The sequence below is a fragment of the Capra hircus genome, chromosome 8, assembly GCF_001704415.2.
Source record: "Capra hircus breed San Clemente chromosome 8, ASM170441v1, whole genome shotgun sequence".
NCBI lineage: Eukaryota > Metazoa > Chordata > Mammalia > Artiodactyla > Bovidae > Capra > Capra hircus.
In genome coordinates this window covers 69,327,171-69,346,319 of record NC_030815.1, presented here as the reverse complement: position 1 = coordinate 69,346,319, position 19,149 = coordinate 69,327,171, and the positions used below count along the sequence as shown (strand labels likewise).

Here is a 19,149-nt window from a genome sequence, read left to right as displayed (position 1 = left end):
GAGTCTCACCATGGTCCTGAATCAGAGCTTCCTGGGTGAGACTCAGGTAACTGTACACTCAACTCTGATTGATCAGCCTGCCTCTTGTCTGGGGTACTAGTCTGACATTCTGGTCTAGTCAGGACTGCTGGACTAGACTAACTATAACATCCTGTGATTAATCTAAACTCTTTGAAGTCAGTTCCCCCTCTGGCCAACAGGTACCACCGTTTCTGCCATGTCCTTCCTACAGGGAAACTAACTCTCAGTGAGAACTCCTTGCACAGAGACAAGTTGTTGGCATTACAAAGAGTCTAGAATGTAGGGACTCTGAGGCTAGAGTCCTCAGTAACTGATATCCACCTGGTTCTCAGACGTGTAGCAACGTGAGGGGAATGGGCGACCTGAGGCTAGGCCCTGGTCTCCCCAACAGCCAGGCCTGCCTTCTGTCTTTAAAACCAAATCCATCATTTTTTTTTTTTTGCAGCTCTGTGAACCAGAGTTTACAAAGGACAGTTCCCCGAGTCCTGAGTGTAGTGGGTAGTTTGTATATGCTTGGTTGCTAAGTCACTTCAGTCCTATCCGACTCTTGTGACCCAGTGGACTGCAGCCCGCCAGGCTCCTCTGTCCATGGGATTCTCCAGCCAAGAATACTGGAGTGGGTTGCTGTGTCCTTCTCCAGAGGATTTTCCAAATCCAGGGCTCAAACCTGCTGTTTCTTGCAACTCCGGCACTGCAGGCAGATTCTTCACTGCTGAGCCACTGGGGAAGCCCAATGGGTTGAATTCAGTTCAGTTCAGTCGCTCAGTCATGTCCGACTCTTTGCAATCCCATGAGCTGCAGCACGCCAGGCTTCTCTGTCCAACACCAACTCCCAGAGCCTACCCAAACTCATGTCCATTGAGTCGGTGATGCCATCCAACCATCTCATCCTCTGTCATCCCCTTCTCCTCCTGCCCTCAATCTTTCCCAGCAGCAGGGTCTTTTCAGATGAGTCAGCTCTTCACATCAGGTGCCCAAAGTACTGGAGTTTCAGCTTCAACATCAGACCTTCCAATGAACACCCAGGACTGATCTCCTTTAGAATGGACTGGCTGGATCTCCCTGCTGTCCAAGGGACTCTCAAGAGTCTTCTCCAACACCACAGTTCAAAAGCATCAATTCTTCGGTGCTCAGCTTTCTTTATAGTCCAACTCTCACATCCATACAGGATTACTGGAAAAACCATAGCCTTGACTAGACAGACCTTTGTTGGCAAAGTAATATCTCTGCTTTTTAATATGCTGTCTAGGTTGGTCATAACTTTCCTTCCAAGGAGTAAGTGTCTTTTAATTTCATGGCTGCAGTTACCATCTGCAGTGATTTTGGAGCCCCCCAAAAGAAATTCTGACACTGCTTCCATTGTTTCCCCATCTATTTGCCATGAAGTGATGGGACTGGATGCCATGATCTTAGTTTTCTGAATGCTGAGCTTTAAGACAACTTTTTCACTCTCCTCTTTCATTTTCAACAAGAGGCCCTTTAGTTCTTTACTTTCTGCCATAAGGGTAGTGTCATCTGCATATCTGAAGTTATTGATATTTCTCCCGGCAATCTTGATTCCAGCTTGTGCTTCATCCAGCCCAGCGTTTCTCATGATGTACTCTGCATAGAAGTTGAATAAGCAGGGTGACAGTATACAGCCTTGACGTATTCCTTTTCCTATTTGGAACCAGTCTCTTGTTCCATGTCCAGTTCTAACTGTTGCTTCCTGACCTGCACACAGATTTCTCAAGAGGCAGGTCAAGTGGTCTGGTATTCCCATCTCTTTCAGAATTGTCCACAGTTTATTGTGATCCACACAGTCAAAGGCACACTTTGGCATAGTCAATAAAGCAGAAATAGATGTTTCTCTGGAACTCTCCTGCTTTTTCCATGATCCAGCAGATGTTGGCAATTTAATCTCGGGTTCCTCTGCCTTTTCTAAAACCAGCTTGAACATCTGGAAGTTCATGGTTCACATATTGCTCAAGCCTGGCTCGGAGAATTTTGAGCATTACTTTCCTAGCGTGTGAGATAAGTGCAATTGTATAGTAGTTTGAGCATTCTTTGGCATTGCCTTTCTTTGGGATTCGAATGAAAACTGATCTTTTCCAGTCCTGTGGCCACTGCTGAGTTTTTCAAATTTGCTGGCATATTGAGTGCCGCACTTTCACAGCATCATCTTTCAGGATTTGAAATAGCTTAACTGGAATTCTATCACCTCCACTAGCTGTTTGTAGTGATGCTTCCTAAGGCCTACTTGACTTCACATTCCAGGATGTCTGGCTCTAGGTGAGTGATCACACCATCGTAATTAACTGGGTCATGAAGATCTGTTTTGTACAGTTCTGTGTATTCTTGCCACCTCTTCTTAATATCTCTGCTTCTGTCAGGTCCATACCATTTCTGTCCTTTATTGAGATCTCTAGTCTTTCCCATTCTATTGGTTTCCTCTATTACTTTGCATTGATCACTGAAAAAGGCTTTCTTATCGCTCCTTGCTATTCTTTGGAACTCTGCATTCAACTGGGTATATCTTTCCTTTTCTCCTTTTCCCTTCTCTTCTTTTCACAGCTATTTGTCTGGCTTCCTTAGAGAGCTATTTTGCTTTTTTGCATTTCTTTTTCCTGGGGATGGTCTTGATCCCAAAATCCATGTCTACCCCAAAACCTCAGAATGTGACCTTATTGAGAAACACAGTCTTTGCAGAAATAATGATTTAAGGATCTAGAGATGAAGTCACCATTGAATTTCAGTAGTCCCTAAACCCAATGATTAGTATGTTTACAAGATAAAGGAGAGGGAGATTTGGTCACAGACACACAGAAAAGACCATGTGGAGACAGAGGCAGAGAGGAGAGCGATGCTGGCACAAGACAAGGAGCAACTGGAGGCCCCAGAAGGTGCAAGAGCCAAGGAAGCATGTACCCCAAGAGCCTTTGGAGGCAATGTGGACCTGCTGACCCCTTGATTTCAATCTTCTGGCCTCCAGAACTGAGAGTAAATTTCTGTTCTTTTAAGCCACAGAGTTTGTGGTCATTTGTTAGGATGGGCATAGGAAACTAATACTTAGATGCTGGAATTAAGGCTTGATATCTTTTATCTGGGGCTTCCCTGGTGGCTCTGTGGTAAAGAATTCACCTGCCAATGTAGGAGATCTGGGTTCAATCCCTGGGTCAAAAAGATCCCCTGGAGAAGGAAATGGCAACCTACTCCAGGATTCCTTGCCTGGGAAATCCCATGGACAGAGGATCCTGGTGGGCTACAGTGCATGGGGTCACACACAACAACAACAATCTTTTATCTGAAACTCTCCTGCTAGAGTTGGCAGAATTCCAAGATAGGCCTCAATGACCTTCTCCTTTGTATGTGGACAGAAGCTGAAAATATGAGATATCACTCCTGTTATTAGGTAACATTATCTGCCAAAGGGGTTTTGTTGGTGTCAGCTGACCAAATCAGTTGACCTTAAAACAGGGAAATTGATCTGGTATGAGTCAGAACTAATCAGGTGAGCTCTTAAATGGGATAGGCTCCTCCTGGCCAAAGGGGTTTGAACCATGAGAAGGATTCAACATGAGAGAATAACTTTTCCAGTGTGGAGGTCCAGCAGACACCAAGTAACCAAGTGATCCAGGAAAACATCACCACTAACACCACGAATGCCTTGATATGATGCTCTTAAAAGGATGTGACATCATTTTTGTTGATATTCTTGCTAAAAATGCGTGACCTTATCCTAAGGGAGAAAGATATGGGATGGTTACAAATTGGAGCAGAGAAATCACAACTGAATGCAACGTGGGATGGCAGACTGGATCCTGGGACAGAAAAAAGACATCAGCAGAAACAGTGGTGAAATTTAAATGAGGCTTGCAGTTTAAAGTTTTGTGCCAATATTGATTTCCTGTTCTTGATGATTATACCACAGGGTGAGGGGATATAAAGGAACTCTGCTATATTCTCTGTGACTTTTAAGTCTAAAGTAAGTTGAAAATTAAGTTTACAATAAAAGGAAATAATTGAGCAGAGTAACAGAGGTTGCCTCACAGCCTCAGGATTACACTTTTTTCTCCCATACTTCTTTATCTTTTCAGTAAGTATGCATTACTCTTGATAATCAAGGACACAAGGTTGGCTGGAGTAAGTGGACTGGTGCAAAGGATGCTGATTTGGGGCCAATGGTGTTTTTCTGGAAAAGAGCAGACTGACCCCAAGACAAGGCTGAAAAGACCAGCAAGTCTTTGATAAACAGCTAATACCTACCAGAAACTATTGGTACCTTAGACCCCAGAACCCTGGTGATCCAGGAACATACATCTTAGTGCCACTATCCATGGTCTTCCTAGATGGGGAAGTAAAAGAAGTCTGTCTGCAATGCAGAAGACGTGGGTTCGATCCCTGGGTTGGGAAGATCCCCTGGAGAAGGAAATGGCAACCCACTCCAGTATTCTTGCCTGAAAAATCCCATGGGCAGAGGAGACTGGGGGGCTACAGTCCATAGGGTCGCAAAGTTGGACACGACTGAGCAACTAAGCCCACACACGTCATTATTCACACAGCTCCCCTGTCAGGAACCCCCTGGCTCAATTCCACCTCTGGAAGCCTTCCCAGATCATTCCTGACCCCCAGTCGCCTCACCTTCGACTGGCCTCTTTCAGTGTCTCTTGGCTGTTCCACTCAATGGAGCCTAAAGAATGCCACAAATAGCATGTGACACTTCCAACATGTACTTAGCTCATCTCAACACATATTTTACAAGCCTCCTCGGAACAGAAACAGTATTTTGCCTGTCTTCATGGAGTGGGCACTCTCTCAGCTGAGCTCTGCTGGCTGGGCCCATCCCTGCAGCAAAGAGGCTCTCTCTGTTGTCACTGTCCAGGATTCATTTACTGAGAGTCTGCTGTGCCTCATTTCAAACTTCTTTATGCCAGTTCTGTTTGGTTTTAAACAGTAACTGAAATATAGATGCAGAGAGGAAAACTTGATTTCTACAAAAATGAAACTAAGTGCTCTAGAATGGCAAATCCCAATATCGTGGTCTTAGATGACACCTGGATACACTGAGACTGTGTGAGGAGGCTGGAGAGGTAAAAACTAGTTTTATTAGAAAGTTAAGATGTTAAAAGCTTTTTCACTCTCATTTTTCAGCGGCTATGTGAAGTATGATGAATGTGTGCCTGTGTAGTTTTCTGAAATTTCCGAGGTAGAAGTTTAGGGTATAAATATGTGTGTTTTCAGAGATTAACTCAGTTTGTTCTCCAGACTTCCACTGAGTATTTACCAGCAAAATTATTCTATACCTACTATAATCTGTTATATCTAATAAATCATTATTTTGAAGTCCTGAAGATATGCAAAAATATAAAAATAATGCCACTTTTTGGACTTTTTAGAAGTTACTTTCCATAAAAACATGCATTTTATGTTACCATGTAATTATCTTATTTCTATTATTTTAAATGAATAAACAACTTTTTATATTTGCTTTAATTTTTAACACGGTAAATAGCAGGTTTAGCCAATAAGTGGAAGACTAAGGAATCCTAGGATCAAAAAGTTTGAGAACCGCTCATCTCGAAAAATGTGTTACAAATGGGGGGAAAAAAAGATTAAATTCAGTTCAGTTCAGTCCAGTCACTCAGTCGTGTCTGACTTTGTGACCCCATGACCTGCAGCATACCAGGCCTCCCTGTCCACCACCAACTCCCAGAGTTTACTCAAACTCATGTCCATTGAGTCAGTGATTCCATCCAACCATCTCGTCCTCTATAAATTAGGTATGTGCATTAAAAAAGTAGGATTCTGCACATGGACTGATTTGCAAATGTCTTAAATTCTTGCTCTATCATTATTTTTTAATGGAGACTAATTAACAGATGTATATATCCTGTCACCCAGCAATCTCACTTCTGCGAATTTCTTGTGTAGTCATACACATTGGAAATGCCGTTTAGTAAAGTTATTCCCTGTAGCACTGTACATAATGACAAAATATTGGAAACAACCCAAACTGGGGGAAAGAGGGAAGCAACACATGCTGATTTAAAAACTATTGTGCTTCCCTATCCTGGAATAATATGCAGCTATAGTAAAAGTGCTTCCTGGGCTGATAGGGAAAGATCCAGAATAGTTGCTAGGTGAAAAAAGCAAAGTGCTAAACAATGCCTAAAATGCTAACTTGGAGCATTTCTAAAACTGGGATGGGGTGGGCAGAGGTGAGACTTTTTACTGTACTGGGTGGGAGTTTGTGGGGGTGCAGTTAATGTATGTGTAGTTGCTTTTTAAACTTTTTTATCCTTCTAATCTTTGAACTACTGACTATATAGCGTAGGGAAAATTTTTTCCTGTTAAAATTTTTTTCTTCCATTTTATTGAGACATAATTCACATATGGTTAAAAAAAATGTAATAAAAGAAACCAGAAATCACAGGTCATACATACAGATGTGATTTTTATATACAATTTGCAAGTGTAATTAGCAGACCTAGACCCAAAGACAAAGCCTCAGCCCTAAATCAAAATTTTGGCAAACAGAAATATATATGCACACAGAGGTTGTAGAGAGGGGGAATTGGATCAAGGCAGTCAAAAGGTAGAAACTTCCAGTTATAAGATAAATAAGTACTAGGGAAGTAATGTGTAACATGCTAAATATAATTAACACTGCTACAGGTCATATTTGGGGGTTCCCTGGTAGCTCAGCAGTAAAGAATCCGCTTGCAATGCAGGAGATGTAGGTTCCACCCCGGGGTTGGGAAGATCCCTTGGAGAAGGAAATGGCAACCCACTCCAGTATTTTTGCCTGGGAAATCCCAAGGATAGAGCGTGGTGGGCTACAGTCCATAGGGTCACAAAGGTTGGACACAATTGAGCAACTAAACCACCACTAAACTTTTATATGTGAAAGTTGTGAAGAAAGTTAAATCCTAAGACTTCTTATCACAAGAAAAAAAATTTTTTTTCTATTTCTCTTATCTTTTACCTCTGGGATGATGTATGTTCATTAAATTTACTGTGGTACTCATTTCATAACTATATAAATCAAATCATTATGCTGTACACCTTAAACTTACACAGTGTTGTCAGATCTCAATAAAATGTGAAGAAAAAAATGCATGCACATGCTTTTAAGAAAAAATGAACAGTTTAAAACATAGATTTTAAAAACATCCCCAACTTTTAGATAACATTTAACACTAAGAGCCTCTAGGGACCCAATGGTAATAAATTCAGGACAGTCACATTCTCATTCCACCAAAGCCCAGAACTGTCCCAGGCCTGAGGTTGGAGAAAGGTTAGGAGGCCTGATAATGCAGTCAGATCAGAGGCAGGTAAGTTGGTTTTCCACGGACGGACATGCCAACAGCTCTCTCCAGGCTGATTCTGTGGCCACACCTTCCCTGTCGCCTGTGGGAGGGTCCACAGGGGTCTCTGCTGGTTCTTACCCAGGGCCCAATAAGGAGTCCCCTCTGGGAGCCTCGATGGCCACAGTAAGGGTGAAGACAGCTGGGCCTCCGAGATCTTGTGGTGAGGCTGTCCTGCTTGCCCCGGACAGCGCACGAAGCCCCTGGCTGGTGCACTCTGGACTCCTTATCTGGCCGGCAGTCTGCCAGCCCGCCAGCCTCAGAGTTCAGAGAAGTTCCACTGTATCCAGAGAGTCCAGGCTAGGGCCCTAGCAGCATGACCCTTCCTTACTCACTCCCCATCCTCCTGTGTTGCCAGGGAGTCTGGAAAAAGGAGAAGGGAGAAGAGTCCTCCATAATAAATTTCTATCCAAACAAGCCAAGAACTCCTGACCCCCAAATAAGCACAGGGACAACTGGCTCCTTTTTCTTCATGTTTTCAATGAAATGTCTGAGATTTCCAGCAGTTTTATCATCACACTTATGAATAAAGGTTGCACCTCTTTTTCTGGCGGGCTACAGTCCACAGGGTCACAGAGTCGGATGCAACTTAGCGAATGAGAACGCATGCACGCTGGCCCTATCGAGCCTCTTGGCCAGTAGCAAGTAATGTGAGTTGGAAATACCAGTTAACCTCTCTAGATCCAGTTTCTTTAGCTGTAAAACAAAGGGTCTAGACTCGAAGATTTCCAAAGTCCCTAAAGTTCAATATCCTATCGCCATCCGCGGTTCTGCAAAAACGCCTAAGCGTTACTTTCTTCAGGCATCAAGCGCGAAAAGGCTAGATTATTTCGGAGGTCCCGATTTCCAGAAATATACATTTATTCAAGGCACTAACTCTTAGATCTCAATATCCTGTAAATACTGGACCCGGATTGAGGCTTCCTCCTGGAACTAAGGTGTAAACAGGTAAGAAAAAGAGGAAGTAGGCGGAACAGTTCTAAAACCCAGTCCAGTGACCGATCTAGCGCGTGCGCATGCGCACACGTGCGCGCATGCGTGCAGATACACATACGTCGCTAGTCCTTTCCGCCTATGACCGGTCCGGAAAAACAGTACTTCCATTACCTGAAAGAATCAGCATAGCTTGCAAAACTAAAGGTGGGGAAAAAAGGCTCTGTAGAACTGAATATGCCAATGCCTGGCACACCACAGAAAAGGAGCCTACCCAGAAAGGCACCGAGGTTGCCTCCACATTCCCGAGATGAATCAACCTGAAGCCTGGACTCACACTATTCCTACAACCCAACCTCCTAGGACCCCTAAATCATCCACTTCACCCCAGAGAAGATAATGTTAATTCATATGATAACAAACCTCTACTACGCTCCAGGTACTACCACGACATGCTGCACAGCGGTGAGGAGAGGTCTGCAGAAGTAATGTCTCCTGCTGGAAAGTGATGCGGCAGGATTTGAACAGATTTATGGGCTTCCCTGGTGGCTCAGAGGGTAAAGTGTCTGCCTGCAATGCAGCAGACCTCAGCTCCATCCCTGGGTCAGGAAGATCCCCTGGAGAAGGAAATGGCAACCCGCTCCAGTACTCTTGCCTGGAAAATCCCACAGACAGAGAAGCCTGGTAGACTGCAGTCCGTGGGATCACAAAGAGTCGAACACAACTGAGCGACTTCACTTTCTTTCACTTTCATGTGACTCAAAGGGCTCCTCAGGTGGCTCAGTGGTAAAGAGCCCGCCTGCCAATGCAGGCGAAGCAAGAGACCTGGGTTTGCTTTCTGGATCAGGAAGATCCTCTGGAGGAAATGGCAACTCACTTAAATATTCTTGCCTATAAAATCCCATGGACAGAGGAGACTCCTGGGCTATAGTCCATGGGATCACAAAGAGTCAGACACAACTAAGCAAGCACATGCATGTGGCTCAAAAGCTGATAATTCTTCTGCCACCTTGTACCATCTCTAGTAGAGTGCTGTCTTCTCTGAACTTGACCAAACACAACAATGTGACCTCTATTATGTTGCTACCTTATTCTTCATGTAAGGATGGATGTTCTTTCTCCTTCCAACAAGTGGAGCCAGGAGCCAGATCCCATACCCTCTTTGTACTCTCCAGTGGCCAAGTGCAGAGCCAAGCACAGATCAGGAACTGCGTATTTACAAACTGAAGTGATGAAATACTGAGAGTCACAGGGCTCTGGTACCTCAATGCAGTGTTCTTGCCTCAATGACAGGGCCAATCATTCTGTTTGGTGCTCTCTAGTCATACCTGCAAGCCAGGAAGCGTACCACTATATAGTGGCTATCACAGTTTATGAAAAACTCACCTCTGAGCATCCAACAGGAAATGGATTGTGTAGTTTTTAAAATTTCACCTACTAAAGTTATAATTCTCGACATTCTTTCTCTTGCTTCATCAAGTTTCTCTCCGTTTTTATGGCTCTTGTTTTAAGAGTTAAGGATTCATTGTAGATGCTGTGGATAAGAGACCACAGATCTAATCTGCCCTTAGCACTGACTCCATTCACAAGACATGGGGCAAGTTAGGAGCAGAGGTGGACAGAAGCCAGGTAGCTAGGCCAGTACTCACCAGGTTACCAACCACTTCACAAGCAGGAGACCTAAGCAGCCTGGGGTTCCTAGAAAAGAATGACTCCAGGCAAATCCCAGCCCAGGCAGGCTCCAGAAGAAGGGTCAGGTCAAAGCTACTCCTACCCCCACCCTATCTTAGGTTCCCAGGAAAGAAGTCAGCCCCTCACCAAATCATGCTCACATGCTCAGGATACCCAGACCCTAGCCGACTCTAGATCCTCCAAACGGAAGACAACCCAGAGCAGAGGAAAATGTGACTCAACTGGACCTCCGGATCACACGGTATAACTGTTTGGATGGTATTTTGTCCCATTGCTCTAACCCACCAAGAGAGGGCAGCCTGCGCCAGACCACCTAACCCGGTCGGTAGGAACCAAAATAGCTAAAAACCCATGCCCACAGGATGAGCCAGGTCAGAGTTTAGTTAGTCCCTCCTTTGCTATTCAGCTCTTGCTCAGGGCCAGCTGGGAAGCACCGGGCTTTTGTCTTCAGCTGCGAGGTGGTCTGGCCCAGGTGAAGTGGGCACTCAGCTCCTGGAAAGCCAAGTCTAGATACTACTGTCCCATCAGAGCCATCCTGAGAGCTGCCCACCAGATTTGCTCGTCTACTCTCTGCTTTTCTCCGTGCTCGAGTCCATGGGCTCCAGGACACCTCTCAGCATTTTAGTGCGTATACCGACATCCTCTCTTGAGCCCAGATCCCGCGCTCTCCAGTCCCAGGGGCCGTAGCTGCACCTTCCCCTCCCTTGCCACTGAGGAACCCTCGTCGTGGCACCGCGGCCAGGTGTCGCCTCCATGTAGCGTCCGGGCTCGCCCGAGCGACTTCCGAAACCGTGGCTGGGCTCGGGTTCTTGGAGCAGCCGTGCCCCCACCCCCACTCGGTGACCCCGAGTCCCGGAGGCGCACTGCTCCTCCGCGCAATGCCCCATCCCCGGGGCACGGAGCTGCCCCTCCCGCATGTCCTTCCCCCCTCACCTGAAGCTGGGCCGACGTCACCTGGCCCCGCGCACCCTCACAAGCCAGGTCCCCCGGGCGACCCGCAGCAGCAGTGGTAGCGGTAGCGCAGCTAGGTCGACGTGCCCGCGCAGGGAGCCCGCGCGCCCTCAGCCCCCTGCCGGCGTCCTTCCTCGGCGCGGCGCGCATGCCCCGCTATATACCCTGCGCGTCACGGCCGGGCCCGCCCCCGCCCTCGCCCCGCCCCACCCCACTGTCCCCAGGGCTTGCCACGTGGGCTCCGGCCGGTGGCAGGGCGATTTGAGTGCTGCCTGCCAGCCACCCGCTAGACCCGACAGGAGCTTGGCTTGCCCAGGCTTGCGGGGCAAGCCAGCGTCTTTCCGCGCCTTGGGGCCTGAGCTCGAGCCCCTAGCTCGCCGAGATCCTAGTTCACCTCCTAGCTCTATCGGCTTCATCTTCTAACCCTACTGCAAATTCCATTCATCTTTCACTGAGGTTTCCTCGGGAAAGCTCCCATCGAGACCTTTCCCTCCTTCTGTGGGAAGCTCTCATAACCTGGTCTCCATCCTCTCGGAGTAACACTGCCACCCACCTGATGTGTGTGTGTGTATCTTAACACATCTGATTAATATAAAAAGCTGCTTTTTCCTCCCCAATTCGATTCCGAAATACTCCTGGGGGGGGGGTGGTGGGGCGGGACGCACCCATAGGTAATAATGTTTCTTCTGCATTTTGCCACCAAACAAAAGAACAAAAAAATTCCTGTTCAGGTTCCAAATATGCCATATCATACTCACTTTTTCGAATAAGATGTCTCACCACTCTACCAAAATGATCAGACTCTCTAAGAAACCATATTGCTTAACGGAGGCTGGGAGGAATGTTAATTTTTGTGTGAGGAGTGTCCTAGGACTCTTTTCTGATGTGAAGCAGTTCTATTGAGATGGATATCTAGCCTCGGAAATGCAAATTTCTTGGAAAAATAAGCCACCCATTAAACTCCCATTGTTCTAGTCTGCTGGACGTCATGATTATTTCCTCTGCAGCTAGGCCAGCTGCCACCTGTGTCTAGGGAACCCAAAGGAAAGGCCTTCAAAGCAGAACTGCAGCCTGTTAGTACCCAAGGCCTTGTTCCAGCTCAGTGACTGGCGCTCGGTAGACACCAAGTGTCTCTGAATTTGCACAGAGAAGGGAAACTGCATCCCACTCTTCAACTCCTGGGGAGAAGGAGGCCCAGGACAGCAATGCTTATGATGAAAGGAAAAGGATTCAATCCCTGCAATGGATGCCAGGAAGAATCCAGGCCTTGGTGGCAGCCTGTTCCTCCTTAGGAGGAGGGTAGAGAGGGAAAAAGAGAGAAAGCACTGAACCAAAGCCAGAGCAGGCCCCAATGTTTATGCCATGTGAAGAGACAAGCTGGGCTGTGGGGTTTTTCTGAAGTTTAATTATCCTTACCCTCCAATTATAGTCCTCTAGTGGAGATAATGGGTGGGGTGATACTCCTCTCATTTTCCAAGGATTGCAAGGTAATAGTATCCCTGCAGAGTCTCCTTCAGAGCCCCTTCATCTCAGTAATAATCCTTTATGTTTATCTTCCCTGGTTAAACTCAAGTATTTTTCAGACATGATGTCATCCATTTGGGACTCTCAACCCTATCTCCAGTGGGCTGTCAGAAATGGCCCAGTCTCTATCACGCCTTCCTTTTCTTGAAGTTCTGGAAGAGGAATGTGAAACTCACCCAGTGATTAAGTAAAACAAGCATGCTTCTAACACATAAATACAAATTGCAAAGAGGTGTTACACTGTTCCTGAAACTGAGGTCTCAAAGCAATCCCCATGGCTCTTCCAGGCAACATGTCAATAGTACAGGCTGGGGGGAAGGGTACCTGACACAGAGATGGGAGGGGAGGGAGGGCACTGACACCCTACCACAGGGCCTATCACTTGTTTGCATTCTCACTTGTTTGCAACCAGCAAGGAGCAGAGCTGCCAAAGTCCACCAGAGCTGATAAGCTATCAGTAATCCATTAGGGAGTTTAATTAATTATTAACACAGCTAAAAATCAAAAGGTCTTAGCTCTACATATCCACCCACCTACAAAATTCTTTAGGTATACCCCAAGTCCTCCCTTCATCACTCAGTCTTTCCTGCCTAGTGCCAGATGTGGAGCCTCAATTCTCCCTTTCTTCAAAATATGCTCCTTTTTCCACTCATTCCCCCATTTCCACTTGTTAAAATTCTAATTCTTCAAAGCCACCACCTCCATTCAGAAAGCTTGATTCTCCTGAAGCCTATTTGATCCACCCTTTCAAATTTTTTTTTTTACTATAACCCACTATAAAAAAAATATTTTGCACTGCATCTGTCACAAATAACACAGCAAACAAAAATCTTTAAACATTGCCTTAGCATATGCAATGTACTGATATTTTTATAGGCTATTTCAACTTTTTAAAAAGTGGTTAACAAACCCAGTAAATTGAGTTCATTGGACTGTAATTCACAGAATTAAAACATTTTATATGGTTTATGATACTTGCTCCTTGGAAGGAAAGCTATGACCAACCTAGACAGCATACTAAAAATCAGAGACATTTACCAACCAAAGGTCCATCTAGTCAAAGCTATGGTCTTTCCAGTAGTCATGTATGGATGTGAGTTGGACTATAAAGAAAGCTGAGTGCCGAAGAATTGATGCTTTTGAACTGCGGTGTTGGAGAAAACTCTTTAGAACCTCTTAGACTGCATGGAGATCCAACCAGTCCATCCTAAAGGAAATCAACCCTGAATATTCATTGAAGGCCAGATGCTGAAGCTGAAGCTCCAGTACCCTGGCCACCTGATGTGAAGAACTGACTCAATGGAAAAGACCTTGATGCTGGGAAAGATAGAAGGCAGGAGAAGGCGACAACAGAGGATGAGATGGCTGGATGGCCTCACAGACTTGATGGACGTGAGTTTGAGCAAACTCCAGGAGTTGGTGATGGACAGGGAAGTCTGGTGTGCTGTAGTCCATGGGGTCGAAAAGAGTCAGACATGACCGAGCAACTGAACTTAATGATACTTGCTTTTCCTCTTAAAAATTATTTCATTTCCATCTCTAACCTCCATATTGAAACTTAATGTCTTGATTACCAAAGATTTCTGTATATACCTGCATCTCCTAACATCTTGCACAGAACAGATGCTCAGTAAATATTAGCTGAATGAATGAATAGGCCAGCTCACTAAAAGTTTGACATTGGGGAATATTTAAGGAACTAAGCATAAAAATCTGACATTAGCAAGACTGCTATTTCCCTTTTGACAAGGTATCACAGCTGCCTGCCTTTTCAAAGGATATACAGGCAGATTTCTCGAAGCTGAAGTGAGTAGAATGGCCTTGGGAAAGAAGCTAGGGAAACAAGAGCCTGGCCCAGAGAATATACTCAAGAAACCAAAGCTGGTTCTGTGGCATATTGACAAGATAGACAACGTGATCAGTAGGGTGGGGCAAAGATCCCCTTCCCAACCCCGAACTATAGACCGAAGAGAAAAGCCAATGGCCAGGTTTCTAAGGGGAAAAAACGAGTTCTCTATGTTTTGGCATGTCTTAACAAATTCAAGAGGATCGGAAGGAATGTGCAGGTTCTAGTTTACCCAAAATCATGCCAGAGGACTAGCACCCTACACTCTTGTCAGCCAAAAGAGAACATCCTTAGAAGCCTTATCAATCATTTCTGTTACCATTCGATAGTTTCAGCGGACAGACAACTGGGAAAAATAGCACTTGGTTCGGGAGCAAGTTACCTATAGGAATTTATCCTTTTCATCTAAGATAACTAATTTGCTGGCATTTGTTTGAGCGACTGAACTGAGTATTCCTTTATAATCCATTTCTGTAAGGTCAGTGGTCCTCTTTTTTATTCTTGATTTTAGTAGTTTGAGTCTTTTTTTTTTTTTGACAATTTAGCTAAAGATTTGCTAATTCTGTTAATCTTTCTAAAGAATCAACTTTTGGTTTTATTGATTTTCTATATTGTTTTTCTTGGAAGGAAAGCTATGACCAATTTCGATGGCATATTAAAAAGCAGAGACATTACTTTGCCAACAAAGGTCCATCTAGTCAAGGCTATGGTTTTTCCGGTAGTCATGTATGGATGAGAGTTGGACCATAAAGAAGGCTGAGTGGCCGAAGAATTGATGCTTTTGAACTGTGGTGTTGGAGAAGACTCTTGAGAGTCCCTTGGATTGCAAGGAGATCCAACCAGTCCATCCTAAAGGAAATCAGTCAATATTCATTGGAAGGTCTGATGTTGAAGCTGAAACTTTTTGGGCACCTGATGCGAAGAGCTGACTCATTGGAAAAGCCCCTGATACTGGAAAAGACTGAAGGCGGGAGGAGAAGGGGACGACAGGATAAGATGGTTGGATGGCATCACCAACTCAATGGACGAGAGTCTGAGTAGACTTTGGGAGTTGGTGATGGACAGGGAAGCCTGGCATGCTGCAGTTCATGAGGTCACAAAGAGTTGGGCACAACTGAATGACTGAACTGAACTGATATTGCTTTTCTATACTCTGTCTCATTCACTTCTGCTCTGGTCCTTACTGTTGCTGTCGTTCAGTCACTCAGTCATGTTCAACTCTGTGACCCCATGGACTGTAGCATGCCAGACCTTCCCTGTCCTTCACTATCTCCCAGAATTTGCTCAAACTCATGTCCATTGAGTCAGTGATGCCATCCAACCATCTCGTCCTCTGTCCTCCCCTTCTCTTCCTGCTTTCTATCTTTCCCAGCATCAGGAGCTTTTCCAACGAGTTGTCTCTTCCTATCAAGTGGCCAAAGTATGGAGCTTCAGTTTTAGCATCAGTCCTTTCAATGAATGTTCAGGGTTGATTTCCTTTAGGATTGACTGGTTTGATCTCCTTGAAATCCAAGGGGCTCTAGAGAGTCTTTCCAACACCACAGTTCAAACAGAATCTGTTCTTTGGCACTCAGCCTTCTTTTGGTCCAATTCTCACATCCATACATGATTACTAGGTACTGAACCTTATTAGAAAATGTTAGTTTGGTCCTCACCTTTGAATGAATGTTTAGCTGGGAACAGAGTTCCAAGTTGACACTGAATCTTAAAATTACTATTCCTTTTGTCTTAAGCATCTGTTGTGGTTGATAATAAGTCTGCTGTCAATCTAACTTTCTTCATAAGCAATCTCTCCGGTTGTTTTTAAGATTAAGATTCTGTCTTTGGAGTTCTGTAGTTCATTACAGAACTACAATACACTACAGTACATCTAGGAATGGCTGTGCTTTTCTTTATTCTCAATTAATTTCTTCTGGTGGAAGATTCGTATTTGTCTCTAATTCTGGAAAATTCTGTATCTTCAATATTGTGTGACTTATTCTATTTTAACCTGCAGCAAGTCCTATTATACCTTCTCATTCTCTCCTATGTCTTCTCTTCCATTTGTTGTTTAGTTGCTAAGTCATGTTAGACTCTTTGTGACTCCATGGGAACCTGCAACACACCACGATTCCCTGTCCTTCACTATCTCCTGGAGTTTGCTGAAATTCATATCCACTGAGTCAGTGATGCCATCCAATAATCTGATCCTCTGCTGTCCTCTTTTCCTTTTGCCTTCAATCCTTCCCAGCATCAGGGTCTTTTCCAATGAGCCACCTGTTCTCATCAGGTGGCCAAAGGACTGGAGTGTTAGCTTCAGCATCAGTCCTTCCAATGCAGTCCAGGTGACTGACCATTTGTTTCTGCAGGGCTACAGGCTCTCAACAGTCTAGGCTAATCTTCGTGATAATTTGTCACCATGTGGTCCTTCCACATGTTAATACTACTAATTCAGGCTGCACATGCCTGTCTGTGGTCCAGGCTTGGGGATTTCTCATGAATGTCTTTTGTCTTTAGTTTCTTCCTACTGCTCTTGGATGGTCAGCATGGACTTTCTACTCCCCTTCCAGGCTCCAGCTGTCTTCATCCAGAAGAATTCACTCCAGCAATCCTGTGCCTTGTAGGGTCTAAGGCTGCATCTTCTACCCTTATCTGAAATGAAAAACCTCAGTGCTCCCATCCCTGCATTTTGTCCATAACCCTGGGAGCTATGTTGGCATCAACTATAACCACAAAGGTCCGTATAGTCAAAGCTGTGCTTTTTCCAATAGTCATGTACAGATGTAAGAGGAGGACCATAAAGAAGGCTAAGCACCAAAGAATTGATGCTTTTGAACTGTGGTGCTAGAGAAGACTCTTCAGAGTCCCTTGGACATCAAGGAGATCAAACCAGTCAATCCTAAAGGAAATCAACCCTTAATATACATTGGAAAGACTGATGCTGAAGCTGAAGCTCCAAAACTTTGGCCACCTGATGCAAAGAGCTGACTCATTAGAAAAGACCCTGATGCTGGGAAAGATAGAGGACAGGAGGAGAAGGGCATGACACAGAATGAAATGGTTGGCATCATCGACTCAGTGGACATGAGTCTGAGCAAATTCCAGGAGACAGTGAAGGACAGGGAAGTCCGGTGTGCTTTTCATGTGGTTGAAGACAGTAGGAAATGACTTGGCAACTGAACAACAACATAACCATTCTGGCTTCCCTTTCTTCAGCCTCAATTATTTTCCTTCCTTACTCCTTCCCCCATCGTCATCTCTTCCCTTGTTTCATTTCCCCCAAATCCAGATAATTAATGTAAAAAAATTTTTTGTTTTCTAAACATTTCTCAGTATGGGCAGCTCAGTCTACCATATTGCCAAGTCTCTAAAGTTTCCAGAAGTCTCCCTTACTCATTCTTTCTTTTGGCCATGTGGCGCAGCTTGTGAGATCTCAGTTCCCTGACCAGGGACCCAGGGATTGAAGCCCAGTCAGCACAGTGAAGGGCATCCCTGGTGGCTCAGCAGTTAAGAATCTGCCTGCAATGCAGGAAACACAGGTCCAATCCCTAGGTCGGGAAGATCCCCTGGAGGAGGGCATGGCAACCCACTCCTGTATTCTTGCCTGGAGAATCCCACAGACAGAGGAGTCTGGCAGGCTACAGTACATGGGCTTGCAAAACAGTTAAGACATGACTTAGTGACTCAATACCAACAACAGGAGAGTGAAAGCACTGAATCCTAATCTCTAGACCACTAGGGAACTCCCACCCTAACTCTTTCTTTTAAAAAAAAGTTATTTTTTAGAACACATTTTTAGGTTCACTGCACAATTTGCAAAGGTTAGATGTTTCCCATATACACACAGCCTCCCCCATTATCAGCATCCCCCACAAGAATGGTGCTTGTGTTAATTACAGTTAGTGAACCTACATCAACTTCTTGTCATAACCACTCAAGGTTCAAAGAATATCAGTGTTTCACATTCTATGGGTTTGGACAAATACATAATGACATGGATCCCCCATTACAGTATCCTACAGAATAGTTTCCTTGCCCTAAAACTCCTCTGCCCATTCATCCCTCCTTCTGCCCAAACCCTGATCCTTTTACTGTCTCTATAGTTTTTGCCTTTTCCAGAATGTTATATGGTTGAAATCATACAGTATGTAATACTTTCAGATTGACTTCTTTCACTTAGTAATATGCATCTAAGTATCCTCCAGGTCTTTTCATGGCTTTGATAGCTCATTTCTTTTTAGCACTGACTAATATTCCATTGTCTTCTTATACCAGTGTTTGTTTATCCATTTACCTACTGATGGACATCTTGGTTGCTTACAAGTTTTGGCAATTATGAAGGAATAAAGCTGTTATCAACATCCAATGCAGGCTTCTGTGTTGATGTAAATTATAAACTCTTTTGGGCAAATACCAAACAGTGTGACTGCTTGATCATATGATAAGGGTATGTTTTGATTTGTAAGAAACTACCAAATTGTCTTTTAAACTAGCTGTGCTATTTCGCATTCCCTCGGGCAGTGATGAATGATTGAATTCCTGTTCCACATCCTCACCAGCATTTGAAGTGGTCAGTGTTTTGACTCTGGACCATTCTATTAATAAGAGGTGTGCAGTGGTATCTCATTTTAATTTGTAATTCTCTAATGACATATGATGTTGGGCATATTTTCATATGCTTATTTGCCAACTGTATATCTTAGTTGGTGAAATCTCTCTTCAGGTCTTTTTGCCCAATTTTTAATCAGGTTGTTCTTACTGTTGAATTTTAAGAGTTCTTTGTATATTTTGGATAACAGTCCTTTATCAGATACACCTTTTTTTTTCCCCTTTGACACGCCTCACAGCATGCAGAAC

General features: G+C 44.5%; 1 protein-coding gene across 3 annotated transcripts in view; it reads right to left on the bottom strand.

Annotated features, from left to right (window-relative positions):
• Positions 1-11,084, bottom strand: part of SLC39A14 (solute carrier family 39 member 14) — a 50,924-nt gene extending 39,840 nt beyond the window's left edge. The window contains exons 1-2 of one of the 3 annotated variants that reach the window (XM_018052295.1): positions 10,926-11,083; positions 9,950-9,998 (exon numbers count right to left, since the gene is read on the bottom strand). The gene's annotated coding sequence lies outside the window, so the exon portion shown is untranslated. Of the gene's footprint in view, positions 1-9,949; positions 9,999-10,925 lie in introns of all 3 variants that reach the window. The other 2 variants (XM_018052296.1, XM_018052294.1) reach the window with 2 other exon arrangements.